Raw genomic sequence first — 18,652 nt, forward strand, 5'->3', positions numbered from 1 at the left:
TATCCATTGCCAACTGTTGCCAGTTTGCTGCGCCTATTTTTCTACCATCCTCATCTACACCATCCTTCCATCTGAGTTTTGGCCTACCCCCATTTCTACTTCCCACAAGTTGTGACATAACGATTCTTCTAGGAGGGTTGTTCTACTGTGATCTTGCTAGAGGTCCTGCCCATCTTAGTCTTCCTATTTTTCTAAGAGATACTACGTATTTACCAACAAATATATGTTTATATCTGTGGTATATCTCGTAGTTCTACCTCCTCCTTCAAACACCATTTTCACAGATGCCACCGAATATTCCTCTCAAGATCCTTCGTTCAAATATAAGCAGAAGGTTTCATCTGCCTTGGAGATAGTCCATGTCTCCGATCCATATGTCAACACTGGTTGTATAAGGGTTTTGTATATGGTTATTTTTGTTTTTTGGCTTAACTTTCTGCTTCTCATATGTCTACTCAGTACAAAATATCATTTGTTTGCTAGGATTATCCTTCGCTTGATTTCTTCCGTCATGACGTTCTCCTAGGACGTCCTAGGTGTTCAGGGAGATTAAGTATGCGAATTTGTCCACCACTTCAAAGGTAGCGATCGTCACCATATCTTTCGAGGCATTTGAGAAGGTGGTATATATTTCTTCCAGCTTGCGTGTTGTGCGGGCAGCTAGTCCACATCATCTGCATATGTTTTCTCTGACCGCCTTTTCCAGAGCTATGTTGAAAAGCAGAGATGCGTTTCAAACACCTGTGATTGTTCGCCCTGTATTTCGACTTTGCAAACAACTTTACGCATTACTAACTTAAATTACCGCTAAGAATATTTAGTATTCCTTAAGCTCTAATAATTCATTACACAAAGATACGTGTACAAATGTGTTTCTTCCTCTTGAGTTTTCTTACCAGACCTGTGTTGTTAAGAAGTTGGATATCCCCAACATTGTCCTATGAAAGAAATCGTTGCTCGTAACTCTTGTCAAATTTTTCGATCATTCAAACATTTTTATGTAGACTATTAAACGTTAGAATAAGTGAACATCAGACTTATATTAAAAATAGAGAATTTGATAGATCTCAATTATGTAAACACGCATGGGACCATGAACATAGAGTTCAGTGGAAAGATTCAAGTATAGTCCTGAAACAATCAGATGGTAAAAAGAGAAAAATCAAATAAGCGGCTCTAATTATGTTAATTTAAACCAATAATTGTTTCGTAAATTCCTCGGCAGAATGCAGTAGGATGTGGTTATCCACATTAAAAGAGGAAATCAATAGATAAAAAATACCACGATTAGTAAGTCAATAACATATCGAGGAAACATCATTTATAGTTTAGTATTATCTAAATATTATTAATATTATTTATATTTTAATATAACATACAGATAAAATTAGAGTTTGGTATTAATTTTGGGAGTAAACTGAATATAAGACCAAATACTTACCATGTCGGAATAGTATCATGATAATTTTTTTATAAAGAAACAAACAAAATTTGTTTAATTTATTAATATTTTGTATTTTCATAACAATTTCCGAAGTGGTAGTCGAAACGCCAATAAATTCAATTTTCAAATTAAATTGTAGCTTATTTCCCAAGCAAAATAGTAAATTGTATAAGAAGCCAAAAATAAATAGCTTCAGGACAATATTACAATTTATTTTGGCCAAAGATTTCATTTTTGAACACCAACTCCACAGAAAAACATAATTCACAAAATTTAGTCAAATTGGCTATTCACCAAATAGCTAAACAATAACAGTTAATATTTGTTATCAGTAGAACGTCATTTAGAGGTTGCTGCCCCTCGCCTATTACATCAAATTAGCCCATCTAGTACAAAGACACGGACCAATAGCCCAGTAAATGAACGGGAAATTCGGCGATACCGTGTAATTTTCAGGGGCAACTTCGAATTGCATGAAAATTTGGATTTAGGTTCTATTTACCCTCCACTTCAAAGTTGAAATTGTGCCGTTGGTTGCTTTTACTTGGGGGGTGACAGTCACCCCTTCTCGGGGGTGAAAAAACATACGTTCAAGATAACCGGAAATGGATAAATTGACTGATTTTAAGCAACTTTTGTTCTATAGAGTTTTTTACGTAAGTTAATACTTTTCGAGTTATTTGCCATTGAAAATGTAGATTTTTCGACAAAAAAACTACGTTTTCAGATGGTTTTTCGCAAATAACTCAAAAAGTAAATATTTTATCGAAAAAAATATCATTAGCAAAAATGTAGCTTATAAAAAACCCAAAAAAATGGTGTGTCAGTAAAGTCTATCAATCAAACAAAAACAAAGTTGTAGCTCATGAAAAATACGTTCTTATTCGCCTAATTCCAAATCGAATATTTCAAGCTAAAATCACTGAAAAATTAAGCACTTTTCGGGAAAAACCCATTTAAACTTTTTTAAAGTGTTTATAAAAAGCTTTGTTTTAATTGTTAACAAAAGTTTTAGCATTAAAAATAAGCGAGTTACGCTCAAAATAAAGTTGGCCCTCTTTTTTTGTAAAAAAATCATGAAAATCTCGCCGTGTTTAGCTCCCCAAATGAAATTAATCGCTACCGGTTTACAAACAATTTACTTACCTATCTATTTTTTATATGATCTGTCAGTCTCACCGGTTTAAAGTGTTTATTTTTGAAAGGGTTATAATTGAGAGAGCTTGAATGGGTCACTAATCACGAGTGTATACAAATTTTGAACGGCCATATCTTAACCAATTTTTGTTTTACGGAGAAACAAAATAAAACTAGCATATTTATAACAGTAAAACCTACATTTTTTTACTCTTTAAGATTTTTCTTATCACTAATACTTTTTAAGTTATTTTGAAAAAAATGAAATTTTTCAAAAATTTTTAGAAACTTTTTTTTACTATAAAACCAAATGATTTCAAAAATAAGCACTTCAAACCAATCAAACTTACAGATCACATAAACAATACACATACAGTTAAAATAGATGGTAAAGCCAAACGATTAATTTCATTTAGGGTGCTAAATAGATAGGTTTTCACGATTTTTTTTTACCAAAAAAAGGGGCCAACTTTTTTTTTCAGTGTAACTCGTCTATTTTTGATGCTGTAAACTTTTGTAAAAAACAAATAATAAGCTTTTTTTCGATACTTTCAAAATGTTAATAAGGTTTTCCCGAAAAACGCTTCTTTCTTCGGTGATTTCGAGTTGAATTATTCGATTTGGAATTAGACGAATAAGAACGTATTTTCCATAAGCTACAACTTTGCTTCTACTCAATTTGTAGACTTTACTGGTACACCATTTTTTTCGTTTTTTTATAGGCTACACTTTTGCTAAAAATATTTTTTCGATAAAATATTTACTTTTTGAGTTATTTGGGAAAAACGGTCTGAAAACGTAGTTTTTTTGTCGAAAAATCAACATTTTAAATCGCGAATAACTCAAAAAGTATTGAATTACGTAAAAAACTTTATAGAACAATGGTGCTTAAAATAAGTCAATTAATCTATTTCCGGCCTTATTTTAAACATGCGTTTTTCACCCCACGAGAAGGGGTAAATGTCACCCCCCAACTAAAAGCAACCAACGGCACAAATTCAACTTTGAAGTGGAGGGTAAGTAGAACCTAAATCCAAATTTTCATGCAATTCGGAGTTGCCCCTGGAAATTACACTCCAAAACGGTCATTTATTGGGCTACAACCTTATTTTGGAAATTTTTTGTGTTTCTCGTCGTAATTACTTCCAGGATATGTTTTGTTCGCACGTGTTTTCAGACTTTTCTAAAAAATAGAAAGATTATTTCTGCTTTGTTTATTATGCTACCACAGGATTCACGGGAGACTTCAAGGTTAAGAAAAAGGTGCTACGAAAATAATTTTCCTCTTTATTTTTTCAAGTTTTCCTCGTATAAACTTGATTGCTATATACAAATACAGAATAATTGTTGTCTAAATATTAGACAGATGGTAGGTTGATGTGACGTCAAGACAAATTATGGTAAATAATGTAATTTTTCTAGTGTTTCCCAGATTACATTATTTTTTAAACGTTTTTTACAGGTTGTATAAAATGGTTAGTGGGCTTTTAAATAAGTATTTACAGTAGTTTAAACAAATGGTCTTTTTATAGATTATAGATACACACACCGGCAAAATTAGCCGAACACCTTAAAAATGGGACATGTTTGATGTCGCGAATTTCCTAAACCTGTTGTCCGATTTGAGTGATTCTTTTAGTGTGTTATAGCCTTATTAGTTAAGAATATCGGTGTAATAATACTGTTGCTAGATAGGTAAATGTCATTTTATACCGGGTGTTACAATCATACTGTGTTTTTTTCTTAAAGTTTGGAACACCCTGTGGGATATTCTAGCATATATAAAATATTAAAATTAAAACTCGATTGTAGACTTAGGTTTTCTTAACATTTTCTTTTTTGATTCATTTGCTTATTATGGAAAATAAAAAAGTTCTGTGCTTTAACAACTAGCCATGTTTTTTATCAATAAATCCTCATAGTAGGGGAGGAAAGTATGCTAAATTTGCTGTTACTCGAGCGTTATGGGGACCAATTGGATTGTGAAGAGTGGGTGCTAAAACCAAAAAAAAGTTAAGTTAAGTTTTCCATAAAGTGTGGGACTCTCCATTTTTTAATTTAATTTTCCATGTCCACCAATCGTTTTTTCCGATTATAGCGTCATCTATCCATAATTGGAAAAAATGTTGCGAATAAAAGTTGCTTATTTTTACGTCAAGGATCCAAATCTGCAATAAAAATTGGGGGCTCCTATTTAAGATTTTAAAGTAATCCCCCCCCCCACCTCCGTGGGGGTCGTGTTTGGTGCCATTCGGTAGATTTTTGAAAAATATTGAATAGATGTATTTTGCAGTTTTACGATCTGATGTTCATTTCGCGAAATATCGCAGGGTTCGTATTTAAAATTTTTAATTTACCCCCCACCCCTCTCCGTGGAGTGTCACGAGCCCCCACGGAGGTGGGGTGGGGGATTTAATTTAAAATCTTAAATAGGAGCCCCCAATTTTTATTGCAGATTTGGATTCTTTACGTTAAAATAAGCAACTTTTATTCGACACATTTTTTCGAATTATGGATAGATAGCGCTATAATCGGAGAAAAATGATTGTTTCAAAAGGAAAATTAAATGAAAAAATGCAAAGTCCCCCACTTTATGGAAAACTTAACTTAACCTTTTTCTGATTTTAGCACATACTCTTCGCAATCCAACAGGTCCCCATAACGCTCGAGTAACTGCAAAGGACATCGCACACATCTTATGGAAAATATAATGTCACTCAAATTCAATAAAATTTATACGAATAGATGCGTTTTAAATTAACGGTCAAATCTTATCATTGCGCCAACTCTATATTTTCAATAATAAGAGCAGAAATTGATGTAAATAAATCTGAAATCAAATGGGTACGTACATAAGTTAGAGAGAGAAAAAATATTTTAAACTACCCAAATTGTCGGTACTCCATAAATCAGCGGATTAGTTTCACTAATCCGCTTAGACCCAGCGGGGTTTAAGCTCTTGTGAATAGCACCCAGAGCAATAGTAATTGTAACTGACACTTTTACTGACTCAAAAAATGTGATTTCGATAAACTTTAATTGCAATTTGCGCCGTAATTAATCATAATTAAGAGTTAGCGCAATGATAAGATTTAATCGTTAATTTAAAACGAATCTATTCGTATAAATTTTATTGAATTTGAGTGACATTATATTTTCCATAAGATGTGTGCGATGTCCTTTAGTATACTTTCCTCCCCTACTATGAGGATTTATTGATGAAAAATATGGATAGTTGTTAAAGCACATAACTTTTTTATTATCTCACATAAGTAAATGAATCAAAAAGGAAAATGTTAAGAAAGTTTAAGTCTACAATCGAGTATTAATTTTAATATTTTGCATATGCTAGAATACTCCACAGGGTGTTCCAAACTTTAAGAAAAAACACAGTATGATTGGTACACCCGGTATAAAATGATATTTACCTGTCTAGCAACAATATTATTACAAAGATATTCTTAAATAATAAGGCTATAACATACTAAAAGAATCACTCAAATCGGACCAGTGGTTTAGGAAATTCAAGGCATCAAACATGTCCCATTTTTAAGGTGTTCGGCTAATTTTGCCGGTGTGTGTATTATAAAAGTTTTCAACAATTTTTTTCCGTGACAGCGCATATTTTTGAAGTTATACTTCTTTACCGGCGATAGAGGGTGAATTTTTATATGTTAAAACCTATCAGCCCGGCGCATGCGCATTATAACTTTGTTCTGATTGGATGTTCAAATGACATGTCAAAAATTATCCGATATGGCAGCTGTAGGACAGCTGTGGTTTGGAGGTAAAGGTAAAGGTAAACAAATGTATAATATATTAGTTTTATTTTTGTGAGGACAGAAACAAAAAAGTTTATAACATTGTAGTGACTTTTAAATAGTTTTTAAAAGCAACAGGTACGTAATAATTGTTAATTTATCATGGGTATAAACCTACCTATTTGATCTGCCAAAATACATAGTATGTAATACTTTTATTTATATAATTTGATTACCATCAAAATTTCTATCAATATTCACCTAATATATTGTTTTCTTACTCTATGTTTTGTTGTATTTTTTCAATTCTAAATCATTTCAATTCAAAATTAAAATAATTTGATCAATTTTCAAAATATCAAAATATCACAAGTTTAATCCGTTTAGTTAGTCGATCTTCGTAAATAATGACACATAGTGTCCGTGGCTAAGCGTTGAAGGCGAATGAATTCCAATACCAACCGCGCTTATCAGCGCTGGTTCGAGTCCCAATAGAAACTTTCTTTTTTGTTTTTTTTAATACATTTTATGATTGTAAGTATATTTATTATATAATTGTATTTTCAGAAAATACATATTTAGTTAAAAAAAATTTTCGACAATTAATGTTCAGACATCATTTGTGGCTTGTTTATTGTGTTTGTGTGTGTTTTATTCTTTTATTATTTTAATTTTTGGCACTGTTCTAATAAAAATGTTTGAGAAGTAGTAAGTATAAATTAGTTTAATATTTAAACAAAATATAAATTTTGCGTTATGGAAATTTGCGTTTTGGAATTGTAAAGGATATGAATATGTCAAATTAAATTAAAATATAAATATCAAATAAATCAATAGAACAAATCGTCGGCTTACTGCTAAAACAAGCTAAGTCTACTTTTTTAACTTTTGAGGAAACTGCGTTATAAACAACTAAATGTTGGTGATAAATTGCACTCTGATTTTTGCATGAGAGTTTAATGAAATGGTACGAAATCAATTGGAAGTTCTGTCCGACAAAATACATGGAACGTTTTCGTAGTCTGACGTTCCAAATTTTTAACCTGTTCCGCAATTAAAACTTCCCCTGTTCCAGTGTTCCCCTACATCAAAGTTTGTCCGACTAGACACCGTTAAGCAATTAACAAATTTTCAGCGTGCTATTAATAAACTTTTTTTTGGTACGCGGGATCCAGGCGTATTATTTTTATTTCCAGTTAGCTCGTTTGTTTTATTATGGAGAAGTTTGTATTTTTTCTTTAAGTCTTTACATGTTCCTGTAAGACATTTCTCATTTGTCTCCACCATCTTTCTTTTTATTTGTTTGTGAATTTCTTTATATTAACTTTGTTCATTCTTATGTCGTGTTCTTGAATTCTTTATTTCTAATATTTCATCAGTCATCCATGTTTTTTTGCCTGTAGGTTTGTGTTTTTTAGATTGTCTTTAGTTTGTTTAATTATTGTTTTTAATTCAGACTTATATAACAAAATATCAGGATTTGTTTCCAGGACATGTCACGAGTGTCCATATTTCGTGCATGGACAATTGTTGGCGCGTCAGAAAACCGCTATCGTTGTATATTTACGCACAAGTAAACAACAATATTGTTTATCAGACAGCATTAATATTTTTTGCGTGTATTACTCAAGAATGCATGATTAAGAATGGATTCTAAAGTTCATTGTTTTCTTTATAAGTCTATTTCCAAAATTTCTGTTTTATCAACATTCTTATCTTTTTATCTTTTCAAAATCTCAGATAATCGAATTGTTTGATTGTTTGTACTAATACATTTCTACTACTAACTGTAGTTTAAATTTTGATCCGTCACGTCGGTTTGTTATCTGATTTCTGCTCTTATCTAGTATGGAATAATTGCAACAAATACTTTATAGAACTCATATATTATGTTGATTCTGATTGTGTTAACAGTACTATTTATGTGCCAATTACATACTTGTAGTGTCGTCGTGCTTCTTGTGTAATGTGAGCATGCGAAATTGAACAATATCGTTTGAGAGGGAACGAAAAACAGAAACAGTACGGTAAATACTCATCTAATATTTTTTTTTGATGAATACGTTTTGGTCTAAAGTACATACTTCTGTTATGAATGTATATCTGTATTCAATTGTGCTAAAGATAAAAATATTATATCTTTTGTTTATTTATTTTTTCCTGAAACAGAAATTTATTCAGAAATTAGAAATTTATAAGATATATACAGTAGACTCCCTCTATAACGAGAACTGAAATGGCGGACTAATTACCTCGTTATAAGCGGATCTCGTTATAACAGACAATAATAATATTGTGCGTACCACCACCACTGAAATGTTTTGATGCCTCTTACGTAGTTTATTAGGTGTCGATGGTCAACCTCAACAATGAAATTTGGCCATCGTAAATTGTAAAAGTCCTACAATATTCAAAATCGGTCGATAAATAAACAAGAAGGAAGAAGTTTATTACTGGCGGTGGAATTTATTACAACACTGGTCTCAATAAGCACAGATATACAGATACAGGTATACAGTTAGTTATGGTATTTATTTAAGGCCATCACCAAGGCAAAAACAGGTAAAGAAACATATTCTTCGATTTCGTTTTTCCTCGTTATAATCAAATATGCCTCGTTATAGAGCTGTTGTAGTTCAATAGGAATTTCATGGGACATCTAGTGGACCTCGTTGTAAGCGAAACCTCGTAATACCCGTGTTCGTTATAGAGAGACTCTTCTGTAATATTAAATCGATTTTATACCGTTCTACGCCTTTCCGGTCCTAATCGCCACTCCTTTATATTATGACATTCTTCCTCTCTTAAATTTCTTTTCAACATTGCCTTGGAGAAGCCCTTTATCCATGTAGTTGCTGGTCTTTCTAGTTTCCGTTTTTCTGTGGGGGTATTTCTAACACTTTTTTGGGGATTCTTCTTTTCTCCATTCGTCTTACGTGTCCGTACGCTGTTGTTTTTCGATGTCGTCTATGATTGTTCTTTCTATTTGCGTTTGTTGTCTAATTTTTATAGAAATTATGCTTCTGCTTCTTTCTGGTCCGTGAGACTAAATGGAGAACACATCATCTACATATCTTCACCATACTGTGAGTTGTTGGTCATGTTTATGCACAATGTCTTGTTCGGATTCCTCCTTGAGTCAACTTTTTATAACTTTTGTAAAAGTTATCCTACACTTTTGTGATTGCAAGCAAAGGTGGGATTTGTAGTAATTAACAAACCATTAAAATTTCAGCTTGATCCATCAATTAGTTTGAAAGTTATTTAAATTGTTTATCTCAAAGATAATTTTTTTTGTAATGACATCAGACGTAAGGATATGGTAATTTTATTGGTATCGTATAACCAAAAATCGTTTTGCAAAGTTATTGTTAATTTTAACTTAAACAATTAGAATCATTTTTAAACTAATAGGTAGGACGAGGCTGAAAGGTCAAATTTCACTATTTTGAATTATAATGTACAAACTGAACATACCTAATATATTAAAATATAGAGTACTAATCAAAAGATCAGTTATGTGACTAATAAATAATTTTTTGTTTAATAATTTTTGAAATAGGTTATTTTAAAATTTTTAGGGAGCTTGTCTGGTGTTCCTTTTTTGTCCCATAATAGGGGTAAAAGTGGACAGCCAGGAGGCAAAAAGGCTCAATATTTCATTTCAGTTTCAAAATGGTTTTTGATTATTACGAAATAATAACGGGGTATTCCCATCTCGGCTCACTATAATCCTTTAGTCCTTTATGTCTATGATACCCCAGGTACATTTTAAAGGATACGCGCCAACTGGTAACTTTTAATGACAAAAATTTTCAAATCAAAATGTACACCGGCCAATTCGTAACTTTTCTATTACCTGACCTGCCAACTCGAAACTTTCTTCAGGTGAATTCGAAACCATTGATTAAATCCAATACCTTAAATCTAAACCGAATGTTTCTTGGTTTGCTTAAAAACATTATATTTGTATTATATGTACCTATAAAAAAGAGCAAAAATAAAATAATTGAAACAATATTATAGTGTTTCATTAACACGTGTTATAAATATTATTTCCATCAAGTATAGCTCTACACGAGCTTGGTTTTTATCAAGTAATTGTAAATTCAATATTTAGATGTTTAGCAATGATAAATTATTTAAATCCATCTGATAATTTAAAAGCAAAGAGATTTTCCATATGTTTATTTCAATCCTAAAAGATTATACCTTTATTTAGTTACGAATTCACTGGTAGTTGATTGGTTACCGAAAAATTATCTGAGGGCCAGAGTTACCAATTGACCTGTAATTAGGATGGGGGATTAAAATAGTTACGAATTAGTACCCATTAGTAGGTATGTATGATAATAATTTTATCTTGGAATTTTAAATTAGGAAAAATTTCTTATTAACATAGAAAAACATCCTACCCTCAATACCCCTTCCTTCAATATTGTACAGAAATTTTGGGTTATTTGCGAATTTAAGAAACAGTTTCTCTTGGTTGGAAATGGTGGACGTGGAATCCAGTAGCGTAGCGTAGTAGGGGCGGCACGCCCCGGGCGTCACTTTTTAGGGGGCGGCAAAATTTAACAATAAATAATAAAAATATTTTGTAAATATTTGAACCATTTTATATTTTTATCGCAACTACAAATTCGGACCGATTGAAAGGAGCACGGAATCTTTAAAATCAAAAACCAAAAAAAGAGACAAGACGGCTTACTAAGGAATGGTTTTACCGTACATTGAGTAACGGCGAAAAAGTTTTACGTACTTGGATGGCTTATTCTCCATCTAAAGGATCATTATTTTGCTTTTGTTGTCGTTTATTTGAGAACGTAAATACACCGAATGGATCTAAATTTTGCTCATCTGATGGATTTAATACTTGGTGGAAATTAAAATGATAAGGTTTCAAGTCACGAGTCAAGTGTACACATCCAAAATTATTGCAAATGGTAGGAGTTGCAGAGCAGACTTCAAAAAAGACAGACTTTTGACAAAAAAGGGCAAGACATAGTGGCAAAAGAAATAAAGCAATGGCAGGCAATTATTATCAGAATGTTTGATAATATAAGATTCCTTGGCAAACAAAATTTGGCTTTGCGTGGACATATAGAAAACGACACCAGTACCAATAGAGGAAACTTTTTAAAATTGGTTAATTTAATTGCAAAATACGATCCTGTACTTCGTGAACATCTTTAAGTTCTAAAATGTGTGGCAACATTTCAATCACTTGTGTGTCACCACAAATACAAAACGAATTTATGCCATTTTGGGAAATAATGTTCGCCAACATATCATCGGGCAGATAAAAAAGGCTAAGTATTATTCAATTATCTTCGACAACACTCCAGATTTTTCTCATAAAGATCAAACGAGCCACGTATTAAGATACGTAGTAATTGAAAATCAGGAAGTAAAAGTAATGGAAGCTTTTATAGATTTCATTGAAACTAAAACAAAACTGCTGCAGGAATTTCAAAGATGATTTTGGACAAGATTCAAGTTGATGGCCTAGATATAAGCAACTGTAGAGGCCATGCATATGATAATGCTGCTATGACTGGAAAGTATTCAGGAGTTCAGCAAATAATTCAAGAAATAAACCCTAAAGCTCAATTCGTACCTTGCTCAAATCATTCGTTAAACCTAGTTTGTTTACAACCTGCCTCAGGAGTTCAGCAAATAATTCAAGAAATAAACCCTAAAGCTGAATTCGTACCTTGCTCAAATCATTCGTTAAACCTAGTTTGTTTACAACCTGCCTCAATTGAGGTGGATTCAGTAAATTTTTTCGGGACTTTAGAACGTTGCTATTCTTTTTCTCCTCGTCGGCACATCGTTGGGAGGTTATGACAGCAGCTACAGGCAAAAGCTTCTTAAAAATGGTTCAAGACACGCGGTGGAATGCAAGAGGCCATGCCGTAAATGTGACATGGCATCATTATAAAGACATTCTCGTCACTTTGGAAAAACTGACAGAGGCATGTGAAAGCTTAAACACTAGGACAGATGCAGGTGCTTTGCTAGTTTCGATACAGTCATTTTCATTTCTTTGTTTTTTAAGCCTGTGGCAACCGGTGCTACATGACGTGAATGATGCACAAAAATATTTACAAACAAGGGGACTGGACGTAAAATTTTGCGCTCAGAAAGTAAATGCTTTGCAGATAATATTGACAGAGAATTATTAAACGTGATTGTAAAACTTAAATAAACTTTTTTATTTAAAATCTAACCTGTATAATGCAAAATAATGATGACTGTTCTCGCCGAAAACTTCTCTATAAATACTGTATGTAATGTATAGTATACATTAAATTAAAATACCTAAATAAGAGGGCGGCAAAATTGTCCTCCGCCCCGGGCAGCCGACACTCACGCTACGCCACTGGTGGAATCGATTTCGCTACTGATACATAGGATAAATAAATGGTTAGATGTTTGAGACATATTGATCATAAAATTATTTGATTGTAACAATTATCCCATGAGCCGAGCTGGTATATTTTATCTCGGTCAGTTTTAATCTTTGCGCCGACTTGGTGACATTTTTAAAAGACCTACCTGTTTTTTGGGCCGAGATAGGCACTGCCCATAATAACAATATTTGATTAAATGAAATTAAAAGTTCATTTTTAATCCTAAAACAAACAGTCAAAACTACTTTAATAACAAAAATTTTAAACTAATTGATTAATCACTGTGAATTTTTAACCACATTTTTATCACTATAGACCCAACTTTCCACGCATTATCAAGGTTGTGGTCCATTTTTACAATAGGTATTTACATTTATTGATAATTTAAGATTCTTAGTCTTTTACTAAAGATTAGCTAATAGTTAGATATGATTTTGTGACTTTTCTACGACTTGTATGCGAGGATGCCCTTATACTTTCCTATTAATCAGAACATTTTTCATCGACGTTAAAAGAATGTGGAGCAATTTTTCCATATATAAATAAATTAACAGTAAATACCCAAGTGTGAAGATATGTTATTTTACCTGCACTTTTTGATGCCAAGCCAACTACTGACCTGTTTACAAGGTCAATGGTGATGTGCAGATCGAACCTACGAAATTCAATCTGCAACGCGTGATTGAATGTCTTGTACATGTGTACCTACAAAGCAGGAGCGCGTGTGACTTGCATCAATGATCATGTTTGGTATTATTGTTGTTTTGTTGTTCTATCGATACTTTTACAAATTAGTCCATGTTGTGGAATGCTCCCGTATGAAAAATTCTCCGATTCGGTGCCGACAAATCAGAAGGGTGTCGGAAGAAATATTTGGGCACAAATTGTTTAAACAAAATCAAAATATCACCTTTTTTCTGCAAAAAATATTTTTCCGCAGGACTTTTTGGGTCAGGTCTTTTCAGGTTTTTTGGGTCATTTTAGACAAAAAAGTCTTTTGTTATTTTTCTGAAAAGTTGATAATTTTCTAGTTATGAAAAATGCGAAAATACGCATTATCGAGACTTGAAAACTCATGTAAATTATTATTATTAGTCCTGTCGCCAGGGGGGGGGTACAACGGCCTCTTTAATTCAGATGGACTTACCCAAGTTTTTTTATATATTTTTGGGTAACAGTTGATCCAGATGTCAATAAGATTGTTTTAAACGAAGAACTTGATGAACTAAACAAAACATTTTTTTGTATTTTTTGGGTGATTCTCAGCAAAAAATGTTCTTACAAGTTTTTTCGTAGGATGCATAGTTTTCGAAATTAACGCGGTTGAACTTTCAAAAAATCGAAAAAGTGCAATTTTTGAACCCGACTAACTTTTGATTAAAAAATAAAATAGCAATTCTGCTTACTGCATTTGAAAGTTCTAAGTCAAATTCTTTCGGTTTTGATTATTTGCATTGCTAAAAATTAATGTTTTTATTGTTAAACAAAGCTATAAACACATAGTGTTTCCCGTGCCCAACGCATGCGTTTTAATGTACTTAATCTACGTAGAAATTGTCTGTATGCGCGCCTACTCCTTTGATTTCAAATGAGAAATGCATTGAAAACATCATTCAAGCACTACGTGTTTATAGCTTTGTTTAACAATAAAAAAATTAATTTTTAGCAATGAAAATAATCAAAACCGATAGAATTTAACTTAAACTTTCAAATGCGGTAAGCAGAATTGCTATTTTATTTTTCAAAAGTTATTCGGGTTCAAAAATTGCAATTTTTCGATTTTTTGAAAGTTCAACCGCGTTTATGTCGAAAACTATGCATCCTACGAAAAAACTTGTAAAAACATTTTTTGCTTAGAAGTCCCAAAAAATACAAAAAAATGTTTTGTTTTGCGAAAAATCGCTGTTATGTGATTCCTCAAGTTCTTTGTTTATAACAATCTTATCAACATCCGGACTGTTACCCAAAAAATTCGTGTTCTACGGTTGAAAATATATAAAAAGAACTTGAATAACTCAAATCTGAATTAAGGAGGCTGTTGTACCCCCACTTACGATAGGACTAAGTGCATAAATTGAAGTTTAAACATTGAATTTTAAATGCAAATGAATCAAGACGTTTGTGCAAAGATATAATGGAACAACTATATCAGTTTTCATGATGTGTCCAAAATGGAATATTTTCGCATTTTGCATATTTTAAATTGCATATATCTCGAAAACTATCAACTTTTGAGAAAAATGACAAGAGACCGTTTTTGTTTAAAATGATCAAAAAATCATAAAAAATATTTTTTACGTCATGTCGGTTTGTTATCTGATTTCTGCCCTTATCTAATATGAAATAATTGCAACAAATAATACTTTATAGAACTCATATGTTGATTGTGATTGTGTTAACAGTACTATTTATGTCCCAAATACATACTTATAGTGTCGTCGTGCTTCTTGTGTAATGTGGGCATTCGAAATTGAAGAACATCGTTTGACAGTAAATGGAAAACAGTACGGTAAATACTCACCTAATATTTTTATTTTGATGAATACCTTTCAATCCAAAGTACATAGTTTTGTTAGGAATGTCTCTGTATTCAATTGTGTTATAGAAAAAAATATTGTATCTTTTGTTTATTTTTTCAGAAAATATTTTTTCCGCAGGACTTTTTGGGTCAGGTCTCTTCAGGTTTTTTGGGTCATTTTAGACAAAAAAAGTCTTTTGTCATTTTTCTGAAAAGTTGATATAATTTTCTAGTTATGGAAAATGCGAAAATACGCATTTTCGAGGCTTGAAAACTCATATGTAAATTATTATTTTTGAGGTTGCCAAGTGCATAAATTGAAGTTTAAACATTGAATTTTAAATGCAAATGAATCAAGACGTTTGTGCAAAGATATAATGAAACAACTATATGAGTTTTCATGTTCCCAAAAAAGAGTATTTTCGCATTTTGCATATTTTAAATCACATATAACTTGAAAACTATCAACTTTTGAGAAAAATGACAAGATTTTTTTAAAATGATCAAAAAATCCTAAAAAAATATTTTTCGCGTAAAAAAAGGTGACATTTTGAATTTGTTTAAAAAAAATTGTTTAAACAATGTCTGCCAAAAATGTCGTCCGGCACCCTTTTGATTTGTTTAAAGGAAACATTTTTGAACAGGAATCCGCAAAGAAACCGAATCAGAAATTTTTTCATACGAGATCGGCCTCACCACATGGACTATGTTTGGTATTATTGTTGTAAAATTGTTGTAGTTCTATCGATGATACTTTTACAAAGTAAAAGTAGGAGGGGCGTTTGTTGTGTTGTGGTTTTTCACGGTTCGCTTGGAATATTGTTGAATAGAGGTAACAATTGGTATTTTAATAATTAGGTGCACTTGTAAGAATGTCAGGAAGTCAAGAAAATTAGTAACCACAGTTGATTTATTCTGCATGAATGTTAGAAAGTTATGGCATTACATTTGAAATTGTGTCAACAATTCACATGTACTCATATTATATATTATTCAAGGAGGACTGTTTTCAGTTTGTTCCCTAGTTCATACTTTTCAACTGATCTCGATTCCTAATTTCCCTTCTCTAATACCCCGTTTTGGCCTAGCTCCATCTCAGTTAAACCTCTCTTCCTGGAACTCCATTCACCATTCTGTTTTTTATCCATCTACATCTCTTCTCACGTTCTCCAATCTTTTCTCTTTTGTTGCATGTTAATTTTCCTGTTTTTTGCGATGTTTGTCCATCCTTGCTACTCTACATAATCTTTTGTTCGCCCCCTTTCTATCGTAGTAAACCCTTTTTATCGTAGTAAACCCATTATCATAAGTCTTTGTAGTCTCAGTCAACGTTTTGAGTATTTGTCATTATTAGGTTTGTTCTAGCATCAGTTTCAAACGGTTTGAAACCATCAGCGAATAGTCGACCAGCGCGAGTAGAGGGGATAGCGCACTGGTGACTGTATTATGTTCTCTCACTGACCAACTGTTTGCTGACGGTTTCTGACTAGTTTGACTGTTTGCTAGAACAAACCTATTGTCTGAAAACTGACAAAGATGAAGATCCCCATCAAGCACAAGTGTGGAGTGATTCTAAAGTTACGTATCCCTACGTGAGTGATCGGTGTAGCAGCTCCACATAGTGGATACGTTGGTGATCGCCGCTCGGCGCTCACCCTCTTCGATTCAGCCGGTTTGCGGTTTATATGTAGGCGAGCGCATGCCGTATCCATTTGAGCAGGAGCACCCACGTATGGATACGTACCTTAACGTTCATAAGTAAATCTTCTATCTCTCTCGATGCTTTAATCAGTGCATTTCTCTCATAGTTTTAATTCAGATCATTCATTTTCGATGGAAAGCCATCCTTCTCTTTTTTTTTCCATGTTTTTAATATTTTTCCACTCTCCTTTTTCTTCCATGTTTTAAATCTCTGCAAGAGATACTTTGTCTTTGTTATAGTTTCATATGATTCTCGTTCCAGTTTGAAAGAACACTTCTTTGTACATATTTTTGTCTCCTCTATTAATTTTTCTGCATTCCCAATTTGTGAATTCCTTTCCAGAGTTCGGATCTCGGTTTTGAGTTGTATATTTTTTTGTTTTCTAACAGTTTTTCTAGTGTGTAAACGTGGTCTATTGTTTGCTCTATTTTATATATCGCTTGCTCTATTTTTTCTTCCAGTATCTTTAAATTATCGGTTTTCTGTATCAACTACATATATTTTTTTCTACGAGCGTGCAAAAATGTCTACTTTCGCGCACGCATTTTAGGTTAGAAAGTTTAACTTTTCCGCACGCGTTTTTTACTTTTCCGCACGCGTGTTAATTTAGATATGTTAATATGGCCTTAAAGTAATTATAATACATGCAATAAACTAATATTTAGATATTATTTACTAATTTATTTCAAATATATCTTATTGTGTTCCTGTTTTGAAATTAACGCGATTATTTCATTCATAGGAGATTCTGACCAATAGAAAGCTACTACATAAATCTAATAGTCCGTTCTTTAACGGTAAAATATCGCAAAACCTCTAAATTTTACAGAACCGCTTAGATTGACATGAAATTTGGCACACACATAGCTAACATCTCAAAGAAAAAAAGCGATATTGTGCGGATATGTGCTTTTGCCCTGGGGGTGGTTTTCACCCCCTCTTAGGGGTGAAAAAATATTCGTCCAAAGTAAGTCAGGAAATAGATAAACTGGCTAATTTTAAGTAACTTTTGTTCTACAGAGTTTTTTCACTAAGTCAATACTTTTCGAGTTATTTGGCAGTGAATATGTTCATTTTTTCAACAAAATAACCACGCTTTTAAACGGTTTTTTGCAAATAACTCAAATAGTAAGTATTTTGTCGAAAAAACGTTCTTAACAAAAATATAGCCTGTAAAAAATTTAAAAAAAAATGGTGTATATATCACGTCTCTATACCTAGTAGAAGCAGAGTTATAGCGTTGATTGAGGTATTGTCATAACAATATTGCCACATCAATATTTCATTCAACGGTTATAGCTAATGAAAAATAGGTTCATATTCGTCAAATTCCAAATGGAATACTGTAACGTGAAATAACCAAAAATGAAGCACATTTCGGGGAAAACTCATTACAACTTATTTAAAGTGTTTAAAAAAAGCTTCACTTTTGTTTTATAAAAAACATTTTTAGCATCAAAAGTAAACAAGTTACGCTCAAAACAAAGTGAGTCCCTTTTTGTTTTGGTAAAAAAATCGATAAAATCACCCCCTAATTAGTATCTTAAATGAACTTAATCGTTACGACTTCACAAGTTTCTTGACTCGTGTATGTATTGTTTATATGATCTGTAAGTTTCATCGGTTCAAAGTCCTTATTAATGAAAAGGCTGTAGTTACAAGGGGTTGAACGAG

General features: G+C 32.4%; 1 protein-coding gene across 16 annotated transcripts in view; it reads left to right on the forward strand.

Moving 5' to 3' along the window:
* LOC114343397 (F-actin-monooxygenase Mical) overlaps positions 1-18,652 on the forward strand; it is a 228,788-nt gene that overhangs the window by 36,604 nt on the left and 173,532 nt on the right. Inside the window, exon 1 of one of the 16 annotated variants that reach the window (XM_028294231.2) lies at positions 8,152-8,369. The exons of 14 other annotated variants lie outside the window; for them this stretch is intronic. The gene's annotated coding sequence lies outside the window, so the exon portion shown is untranslated. Of the gene's footprint in view, positions 1-8,151; positions 8,370-18,652 lie in introns of those variants that run through there. One more of the 16 variants, XM_028294248.2, reaches the window with a different exon arrangement.

Source organism: Diabrotica virgifera, chromosome 5, assembly GCF_917563875.1.
Source record: "Diabrotica virgifera virgifera chromosome 5, PGI_DIABVI_V3a".
Taxonomy (NCBI): domain Eukaryota; kingdom Metazoa; phylum Arthropoda; class Insecta; order Coleoptera; family Chrysomelidae; genus Diabrotica; species Diabrotica virgifera.